We start from the raw sequence: 9,773 nt of genomic DNA on the forward strand, positions 1-9,773 counted from the left end.
AACTCCCAATACCATTTTCCATGCCTACAACAAGTGTGTCATCTCGGGTTTTACACCCCCTGTCACATTAATCCCTCTAGGATTTGGTCCTTGCCTAGCACTATCACAAGTCCTAAGCCTTTAGCCATGCTAGGTACCAACTCTTTGTTGCAACCCCTAGATGATCATACCTTGGACATACTGATTGACTAATCTAGGAAGGGGGGTTACCCAAAGACACTAAGTGAGTCCATACCCACATTAGTGTTAAGATTCAAGCTCGATGTCAGCATGTGCCAGTTGCACTATGTGCTGGCATGTTAGGTAGTAACATGTGTGAGACATGAATGATCGCGTCCAGTTGGTCATAGTGTGTGGACATTAGCTAGGATTAGTTGTGTGTGGACACAACACAAGTAGTGTGTTGTAGATTATGGATTTATGCATTGTGTGAGATGGCTTTATGCATTGTGTGAGATTATGGATTTATGCATTGTGTGAGATGGCTTTATCCACAACACAAGTAGTGTGTGGACACAACACAAGTAGTGTGTTGTAGATTATGGATTATGGCTTTATGCATTGTGTGAGATGGCTTCCCTCTATGGTTAGGGTTTGCAATATACATTAGGGTTTGCTCTTGTGTGTGTGTCTCCTCTCCCTCTACCTGTTTTTCATCATGGTATCAGACCCTGGTGCTCTCTATTAGGGTTTATGAGTGAGTGAGAGAAGAGGGAGAAGAAGCTGTGAAGCAAACCATTTGAGCTGTGAAGCTTGGAGCACACAAATACTCAACAAATCTGAGAGCTAAGGACCACGGGTAAGCAAAGCTAAACACCCTTGAGAGTGGATTGCAGGTGATTCAAGCACAAAAAAGGCAAATCAGGGTTGCCCAAAGCAAAAGAAAATTTTGATTTTTGCAAACCCTAGAGTAAATCTGGAACAAGATTGATGCATTAAAATAAGAGAAAAATTCTGGTTTTGAAACCTCCTCCAAAACAGTGAGTATATGCTCAAAATTGAAGCGATTTGTGAAGGTTTTGAAACCTCCTCCAAAACAGTGAGTATATGCTCAAAATTGAAGCGATTTGTGAAGGTTTTTGCATCAAATCAATGTATTGACTTGTTGGCAACCTACCTTAGGTCATTGCTAAGGCTTATGAGTAATAATTTGTGTACAAACTTTGTGTACAAACTCTCCAAAAATCCCTACAAGCAGGCGGTGTTGAATTCTGCAGGCTAGGAGTGCATTCTTTGCAAATAGTTCACAATGTTGAGGTCTTTTGATGCCAAATGGATGATGTGAATGCATGGGAAGCTTAGAAATTGGGTATATATTGAAGCGGAGAAGGTCTTTGCAAGTTCAACCTTGAGCAACATGAAGATTTGGGCTGATTAATGAAGGATTAGCAGAGCTGTTAATAGTGAGACAGTGAGTGATTAATCGACTAATTACTCACTCGTTATTCACAATTAGACTAATTCCTTTCACACGGAGTTAGTACACATCATTGCTAAGATAATGAATGCCTGGGCTCTAAATTTGGACAAGGATTAAAGAAATTAGAGTGGGATTAATACTGGTTTTTCTCAAAATAGAGAAGGGGATTTGATAAATTTGGTATGTACGCACGTTGGTTGGTGTTGATATGCAACATTGAGCTTGTTTAGGTGTCAATGCAAGTTATCCACACTTGATTGAATCACGACATTGCAATTTGAAGCCTTGGAAAGCGTGCCAAAACAGGGTACCTTGGACTGCACATGCCAGTTCAATTTGAATGCAATTAGTTTGATTTTCTACATCAAAAGTGAAGTCTGTTGAGTACTTTGGAGTACCTAGAACACTTATTAGAGTGTGGTTGAGCTGAGGAAGGCTCGTTTACAGATTTGGACGTGTGCAAAAGGTGCATTTGCATTGAGCAAATATGTCAGACAACCCAGTACTATAGATTATGGGTAAGAAGTTGGATAGAAAGTACTTCTAGGCATGGAAGTACAGGATTAAAAGCTTTCTGAAAGGAAAAGGTTTTTGGAAACTTGTTACAGGTACGGAGCCAGAGCCGAAAAACTACCTTGACAACCTACACAACAGCAAGTTGTAGCTCAAGGTCAGAGAGAGCATACAAAGTCTTGCATTACTTGTCTATATGTATCTCGGATGCTATACTCATACATATACATGATGCTGAGAATCCCAAGGATGCATGGGATACATTGGTAAAGCTATTTGATACATTGGTAAAGCTATTTGATATAGACACTAGTGGCTCGTAAGTCTCAGTTGTTGAGATAACAGATTCATAATGTGAAGCAAAAAGGAAGGAGTATCCATGATTATGTACAAGAGATAAAGAAGTATGCAGATGTATTGGCAACAATTAATGCCCCCATGCCTGATTGATGATTTGGTAGACATTGCCTTTCGTGGTCTTGGCAAGGAGTATAAGTCTTTTGATACATCTATCTCTGTTCAGAGTACAGGTTTATCAGATTTTGATGAGTTGGTTTCACTCTTGCTTGTTTTGAGGAAATCAAACTTAGTGACTCGTTTCATGATGCATCTACTAGCCATGATGATAATGGCAGAAATTAGGTTTTTACTCACAAAAAGGGGATTTAGAGGCAGTGGGAGATTTGCATCACGTGGTCGTGGTAATGGTCGTGGATGGCAGGATAGGTCACCACCACCACAACAGAATTTTCAGCCTACATATGGTGCTAGACCATGATTACACTCCCTATCATTTCGATGCCACCATATCCGATCTTTTGTCTTCTTCCAAACCACCCCCCTTCTTGCATCTTTAGGGGACATCCTCGGCTAACCAAGGTCTCCATCTTGCAAGATGACTACCACCACTGACCCAGTAGTCTCATCTTTGAGAGTGTTAGAAGGCGTCTTTGAGAGTGTTAGAAGGCAAAATCTCAGCACCTTTGAGAGTAGGTGCAGATGTTCTCGCCTGATTGCCCATTCAACTCGTGGTCCAATGGAACAACATTGACAGAACCAGTAGGATCCTAGAACGACATTTTTTCGACCAAAGCTTAATTGGAAAATTTCAACCCTAATGGTCGAGAGGTCATCACAAGAGGGATTGATGGGGCTACAAAAGGCCACAAGCCAGAGTTATACCCCTATCATGTATAAACTTACGGGAGCAAACAATTTGTTTGGTGGGTGGCCTTACCTTCTCTAGTCAAAACATTGGAAAGAATATTGCTATGCTGTTGGGTACCTCACAATCAGCCCAATCTATTTTCCAATCGAGTAAAGGTGGGCCTAGGACCTCTTCAAGAAAGAGCTACAGAAGAATTGCTACAAATTCAACTTCCCTCTTGGATACCTCCACCTTGGTAACCCCTTCTTCTCAAAGAGGATGGATCCTTAACACCATGTGCAAGTTCATTGATGACTATGATGAGGTGCTTGACCTTGATATTGTCATCACTATTCACTTTTTTTTGCCTCAGTCATGTTGTAGCATATTGAGATTGGCATACTTTTGATGAAGGTCTTTAGGGCATGGCCTTTGATGACATTAACAAAGGCCTCGCTCTTTGACATAGATACTCGGTTGCTATTACAAGTGAGTCCAATAAATGAAAGGTCGGCGGTGGGATGCCTACCTTTGAAGACATGTTTGAGATTGCCTTGACATCCTACAAAGCCTTGCACTATACCACCTAGTATACAAAGTTTTGGTTCGACTTTTGTTGGAACTTCAACCGCTTCTACCACCAACTCTCATTGGGCTTACTATTGATTTTGAGGATGGAATCATGATTGGGGAGGGTAGTATGTTACCACATTGACTAATATTAATATGGACACGTGGCAATATTTTTGAGCCATATTTTTTGTATCGCATAAAAAGTGCTTCATGTAAATCTCGTAACTTACGACTTTTGTAATGACAAAAGATGGTCAAAATCGAGCTTATGACTTGTGCAATGTCATTAGTACATATTCGTAGACTAGTAAATTAGCCCAGACTAGCTTTTGGCTCTTTTGTCAATACTTGGACCTTTTATTTGCAACACTACCAACCCGATCAATATATGTGTATCCATTGCAATCTATAACACAACAGTATCTTCTATGACTTCTACAGAGGTACTTCAACATAATTTGTATGTCACTAGATATGACCAGAGTACATGTATATACACCCAAGATTATCAAGATATATCCTGTATATCACAAGATATGGCCAGACTACATGTACATACATCCAAGATTATGAACACATATGCAAATACTATCGACACTCTCAAAATACATTGCTGCACTACGATAACCAGATTTTGAGCAGAGAGTTCTTAACCAGAACTTCCGGGCCCCCAATGAAGAAAGCTCCTCAATTGGAGATATACAGCTCCTGGGGAGCTACACAAGGGGGTGACATACCTAAATAAGAAAGGGAAGAGATGATGATGCTATTACTCGTGTACCGCTTTCTTGCTTGTTTTTTTCTTGCCTCTTGCTTGCCTTCTTAGCTCTCACACAAACTGGAGGTTTGATACCATAAAGAGAATGCAGAAGAGAGGGAGAGCTTGAGTTCCTTGTAAGCAAACACACACATAAGAGAGCAATACACAAGAGAGATGGATGGCTAGATTTTCTTCTATCTTCTTCTCTTCTTTGTAATATAACTAAAAATATAAGAGATGGTCGGTCCATAGTGTGAACTCGACTATATGAGCTGACGCTATAACTATGCCATAACTCTCGGACTCTAAAGTAGTTTGTCATCTACTAGTGGTATATCAACCATAATCTTATCAACCATGTCAGTGGCATAAGTATGAAAGCTATCCACCTAGGTGGGTCAATGTCCACACAGCACTAGTTGAGCTGGATATCTCAACAAGAGCATCAGTAACTATATTCTCCTTTCTAGACCTATACTTTTAATAAAGTCAAACCCTTTCAAAGTCTGCATCCATCTTTATTATGGTTAAATATATCCATTTTAGGTTTTTATGGTCTTTGTTACCAAAGTGAATCTTTGACCAAGCAAGTAGGGCCTCCATAACTTTAATGCATGAGTAATAGGTGGAAGTTATAGGTCATGAACTACATAATTTCTCTCATGAGGCTTCAACTTTTGAGACTCGTAATAATAAGCAATAGGTTAGGTGTCTTGAATAAGAATTTTTCCAATTGCAAACCCACGTACATCGGTAATAACCTTGAAGGGTTTGCCTCATCTAAGTACTCCCTGAATATTTTTGCATCAATTGATTAAAAGTTACAGAAGAATTTACAGTGAATTTGTAATGTCCGTACCTTCTTGTATTGAATTTGTAATGTCCGTACCTTCTTGTATTGAATTTGTAATGTCCACATAACTTATATTAAAGTCCACATAACTTATATTAAAGTCGGTCTTTGGAATGTCTTGCTCCTTAATTGTGATCTGATATACTACCGATATTTTAGATCAATCTTTGTGAATATCTGAGCACCATAAAAACGGTTTAAAATCTTGTCTATTCTCGAGATTGGATATTTATTTTTAATTGTGAACTAATTAAATCCTTGATAATCAATACATAACCTGAAGATACCATCTTCTTCTTCAGGAGCATCCTAATAAGGAGATACACTTGGATGGATGAACTTATGTTATATGTGCACATTATATGTGCATATACTAGGAGGCTAACCCACATTAGGCTTGTGAGCATGGGAGCATGGGAACAAGCTCTAGTGGAGCATGGGCTAGGAATAATCTTAATAAGGGTTGAGGTTAGGGTCAGGTATTCAAGGGTCACACATGGAAAATGGAGAGTCAAGAGTCACCTGAGAGTCAAGAGTCACCTGAGAGTCCTCCTATATAATAGGGGCATGGGGCACACTCTCAGGGGATATTCTCCTGTGTAGAGGATTGTATCTACATTCTTTCCATTTCATAGTAGAGCTGAGTGCTACTGGATTGGGATCATATCCCTTGGTAGTATGGGACATTAAGGTTAAGGTATGAGGTACTTCATTGTAATTCATGTGTGCATCCCTTGGGTTCGGGGGTGGTTGGGTAAATGAGTTTATGCCTGGTTTATGCATGTTTATGTATGATTATTATCTAGAGAGATCTTAGGGTTTTAACAGTGGCATAAGAGCAATCTCTAGTTAACTGTTGTTTTTTGTTTCCTATTTTAAATTTTAGTATTTATTAAAAAGTAAATTTTAATATTTACTAAATAAAAAATATTATTTTGTTAGTTTGTTTTGGTAATTACGTACGTGGATTGTCGATATGGCGGTTAGAATGCGTGTTTCTTCTATTCAATGGATGAATCGACGTTGCGGGGGAATTCTGTGAGTTCAATGTTATTTTTTTAAAAATTTTTGGTTTAAAATAAGCATTTATGAAAATTTTGCCAAACACTACACATTTTACTACGAATATTCTTGGTAGAATGAATTTCTTGAATTTTCATAATTTTTATAATTTTTATAATTTTTCTAATTATTTAAAATTTTTGAGTATTTTTATGCTAAAAAATATATTTTTAATGCATTTTGGCAGGTTTTTCGCGGATATGCTATCAAAATTTTACCAAATTTTTGCTGAAATGCAGTATGGGACCGCCAATTGATACATTGGGTTCTCTCCCATGCGCGTAAAATTCTTTTCTTCTCTCAAAATTTGAAATTTCTTTCTATTTCTCTCTCCCGCGTGTGTGAACGCTTCTTAGAAGGCATAGTTTGATTAAACATTAATCATAAGTAAATTATAATTATAATTAAAAAAAGTTTAATTAAAATTTTAATCAACCTCATTTCTGTTAACAGAGAAGGAGAGGGTGGAGAGAGAAAGAAAGAAGGAATGGAGAAGAAGGAGAGGCGAGAGGAGCTCTCCTCCTCTCTCTCTCTCTCTCTCTCTCTCTCTCTCTCTCTCTCTCTCTCTCTCTCTCTCTCTCTCTCTCTCTCTCTCTCTCTCTCTCTCTCTCTCTCTCTCTCTCAATAATTGCAATGCGCACGCGGGGGGAGGGGGGCTACGCTGCAGGCCGTCGGGGGCGGAAAAAAGTTTTGTCCTATAAAAAAAGATTTTATAAGCTTTAATTAAAGCTTTAAAAATATAAAAAAAAGAGTTTTTTTCAAAACAAAAAAAAAACTTGTAATAAAAAAGAGAGATTTGAATTTTTTTTCTTATCTGAAAATTATTTTCTCTGAATTTTTTTTTCTTGGAGCCCTTTGGCTTTCCATCTCCCAGGAAACCTATTGACCTTCGAAATTCCGGGGATCTTTTGACCTTTCGGATTTCGAAAACTTTTGACCTTTCATACTCTGATTTTTTTGTCTTTTCATTTTCCCGAAACTATTGGCTTTCCGTATTTCAGGAAGACCATTGGGATTCCGAAGTTTTTGGACCGTTCGTATTCTAATGTGTTTGGGGTAAAATAAAAATTTTAAAAAATTCTTGAAAATTAGACAAAGGTTATTTTAAATTTTAAAAAATCCGCGATTGGTGATTGACATGTGGTGTGTCCATTCAGGCGCCCGTGACCTTCAAATTCCTTTAAAAATCTATTTTTTAAATCCAAAAAATTATAAAATCCATTAAAATTATAAATTTTCATTGGATATGGGCGGAATTGAAAATTTCGTGAGAACGATGGGATTCTGAAGAGAAATTAGGACTATTCTAGAATTTATTTTTAGAAATCTTAGAAATTGGTATTTTTAAAAAATATCAATGGTATTTTGGTAAATTTAATTGTTAAATTTTTTTTTAAAAAAATATAGATTTGGAGTGTCATAAGATAGGTTTGGTGGAATTCAAAATTAGCGTATTTTGAGGCCCTAGAAAATTAAAAAAAAATTAGAAAAAAATCATGGTAATTCTTTTGTCTCGAGAATTCTTTCGAGGGTTATTTGGTGTTCTAGTACGTTTTTATGTACTCACACTAGATAAATGCGGGTTATTCAAATATTATTAATTCAAGCATGCCTTGTATTAATAATTTGTCCATTTGGATTAATTCTACACAGTGTTTTCATGATTTTTTTGATCAATATCTAGCCACCAAATGTTAATTAAAGCATTTTTCTTATGTGCAGTTGATTCTAGTGAATTAATTTGCTAGAACTTCTGGTCAAGAGGGGTCAAGAGAAGGGTAAAGAAAAGTATAATCTAGATTCATATAGAGAACTCATCTACCATGGCTTATATATTGACTTTTCGGTCAATGATAATGTCGATGACATGAGTGATCATCATCCCAACTCTGGAGGGAAGATCTTAAGTTCCATGAAGAAGAAGACGAGGCGGTAGCAAAGAGTGAATTTTTGGAGGTGACACAACGTCTCGAGGCTACAATAGCAAAGTGCCATGATGAGATGGAATCACTTAAGGTGTAGATTTTAACTCTACAGAAAGCTCTTCTAGCCACGTCATCTACTTCTACCATAGCAGTTGCTCTGTCTTTTGCACCAAAGGTATATGGCGGGGAGAAGAAGGAGAAGACACAAGAATGTGTGGATACCTAGCTTAATAGGTGAACTATACACTTTACTTTTACCCTTTCACTGATGTGCAGAAACTGCAGATGGTACAAGGATTGTTAAAGGGGAAAGCTTTGACTTGGTGGGAAGGATCTAAAAGAAGATTCTATTCCTACTATTTGGCAAGGATTTGAAGATGCATTCAATAGAAGGAGTTTGTCCAACCAGAGAATGAATTCGAAGTTATTGCCAAGCTAGTTAAAAATAACACGGCTAACCAGTCTTTTGATAACTATGTGCAAAAGTTTAAACAGTTGGCTGCCACAAAGGCAAGTGTGGTATTCTCATCAATGGTTTATCTCGTGATTATATTTACGAGGTGAAGAAGTGCAAAGTTAAAATGGCCGAGGATGCTATTCAGAGTTTTCACAAGACAATGGTTGGCGCCAATTCATCAAAACCAACGTCAAGTGAAAAGAAATCCACGTTCACTTATTCAAATAGTGGACAGAAAAGAAAATTGGTTTTCACACCAAAACCAAAAAATGGTGACAACGCCAGCAAAAAACCCAAGTTTGTAAGGAAAATCTTACATGCTTTAAATGCAAGGAGAAAGGGCATACAAAGAAATTTTGTCCTTTGAATGGAGCTACAACAACTTTAGCGCCTGGTCAAAAGGCAGCACCGAAATAGTTCATTACTCAAGAAATCTATACACATTATAGAACTTCAAGGTAAATTCTCTGAAGTCAATATTACGCATCTTGAAGAAACCCAATGTTCAGATTGTACTTTCAGTAAAGATGTTTATGGTCCAAACGAATTATTTCATGTAAAGATGTTTATGGTCCAAACGAATTATTTTATGTAAAGATGTTTATGGTCCAAACGAATTATTTCATGTTTATGGATCAGTGAAAGGACATCAGGTTCATATTTTGTTTGATCCTGGTAGTACTTACAATTTTATTGATGACAATATTGTGGTACAGAGGATGAAGCTCAAAATCATGCAGAATGATCACATGTACAGGGTCAGGATGGCTGGAGGACAAGTCCAATTTTGGAACAAGAAGGTGTCAAAACTACCGTTAGACACCAATTGTACTCAGATAGGCTTGATTTCCATGTCATGAGCTTGGGTCATGTGGATATAATTTTGGAAACAAAATGGTTTCATAGCAAAAATAAGAATTTTTCTATTGATTGGGTCAAACATTTGATGTCTTTCCATCACAATAATGGAAGCCTTGTAACTCTTAAAGGAAACATTGTTGCACCCAAGGAAACTTTTATCAATGAGTTGGAATTAATGGAAGATATGTTTGACTATGAACTT

Source organism: Cibotium barometz, chromosome 42 (assembly GCF_041138505.1).
Source record: "Cibotium barometz isolate CiBa-2024 chromosome 42, ASM4113850v1, whole genome shotgun sequence".
Classification (NCBI taxonomy): Eukaryota; Viridiplantae; Streptophyta; class Polypodiopsida; order Cyatheales; family Cibotiaceae; genus Cibotium; species Cibotium barometz.